The sequence below is a fragment of the Mastomys coucha genome, unplaced genomic scaffold (genome assembly GCF_008632895.1).
Source record: "Mastomys coucha isolate ucsf_1 unplaced genomic scaffold, UCSF_Mcou_1 pScaffold1, whole genome shotgun sequence".
NCBI classification, from domain to species: domain Eukaryota; kingdom Metazoa; phylum Chordata; class Mammalia; order Rodentia; family Muridae; genus Mastomys; species Mastomys coucha.
The window spans coordinates 92,581,269-92,582,819 of record NW_022196891.1 but is presented as its reverse complement, the minus strand read 5'-3'; the positions used below and the strand labels follow the sequence as shown (position 1 = coordinate 92,582,819).

The window sequence follows — 1,551 nt, the reverse complement described above, 5'->3', positions numbered from 1 at the left end:
TAAGAGTTTTCCTTTCTAGTTTAAAAAAAAGAAAAAAAATCCCAAAACATCCTCTTTGTTTCTCGTTTCTATGTTAAAGTGTATTTTGTTTCTGTTTGTCCATGGGGAATAGTAGGAAGAATTTTGATGTATTGTGTTGAGCAGTAACATCATAGATCATATAAAAACAATTTATGTTGCAATAGAAATAAAACAATCTCAAAGTTACTTAGGAATGTGTGATTCAGTGATGTTCTCATTAGGCAGCTGGGAAGGCATTGGCTACTCTGTTAAATTAGATGGTTAATAGACTGTCAACAGTTGCTAATCAACCCTTTGACTTGGATTTATTTCAGAGCAAATTTGGGTGTGGATAAACATTTATATTCACAAGGGGAAAAACCCTGTAATAGCAAATATGAAACACAGTAACTAGTTTATTTTATTTATGGTAAATGCGGACTCTCCATTTTCAGCTCATTCTTTGTCACATTTATAAATTTTTTTGTTCCTTTACATAATAAACGTTTCTACAAGTCAGAATTTTACATTCAGAGATTTATTTATTTTAGTATGTGTGCCCGGGTGTATACTGTGTGTATGCAGTGCCTTCAGAAATCAGAAGAGGGTGTCAGATCAGTTTATAGGTAGTTGTGAGCCATTCATTGTGGGTGCCGGGAACTGAACCTAGGTCTTTTGGAGGAGCAGCAGATGTTCTTAACCACTGAGCCAATTCTGCATACCTAGAATTTTCTTTTCTACAATGTTCTTTACACCTTAAAAGAAATAGATCACCTATTAGATGACTTCTTGGTTGATGTTCTCAATCCTTTTGTCTCTTTTGCTCCTGTGGCCCTGTAACTTTTACTTATTTTTAAACTTTTACTTATTAATTTAAGGTTTTTTTGTTTTTGTTTTAAGTTGAGATGGGTTTTCATTGTGTAGTCTTGGCTGGCCATGAGCTCTTTTAGACTAGGCTGGTCTACAAATCATATAGACTGCCCTCCTCTGCCTCTGGAATGCTAGGATTAAGGGTATGTGCCTCCATGCCTGGTTACTGTTTTCTTTATTCATTTTTTTAAAAAAGAAATTGTTTTAATTTATTCTGTGCGTATGAATGTTTCAGTTTCATGTATGTGTGTGTACCATGCCTGTTCCTAGTGCTGGTGGAGATCAGAACAAAGTGTTCTGCACTAAGGCTGGGCAGATATCTACTCTCTATGCTATTAAAATCTTTTTCCTATTGATAACCCTGAGTTATTACTTACGTTTCATCTGGTCTGCTCTTAACTCCACTCGGCCAGCTCTCCTAGCCATGCTTTCTTGACTCATAACTCATGGCGTTTTTCTCCTTTCTCTACTTTCTTCTCTGTCTTCTCTAGGTCTCCTTTGACCCCCAAGTCCAGGAACACCCAGCCCCATCTATCTCAGTTCTGCCCAGCTATAGGCATCCTTATTCACCCATCAGAAATAACTTGGGTGTAAGGCCACACAGTGTTACTTTGGTGTACCTGTAGACTCTTTCATTTCTGGGGCAACCAGGTCTTGGGGCTTGTGCTTAGCATTACAATA

At 37.3% G+C, this 1,551-nt stretch overlaps 1 long non-coding RNA gene across 1 annotated transcript in view; it reads left to right on the top strand.

The window, feature by feature from the left end:
* The window catches only part of LOC116069315, a 6,191-nt gene that overhangs the window by 1,238 nt on the left and 3,402 nt on the right, over positions 1-1,551 (top strand). The window lies entirely within an intron of this gene.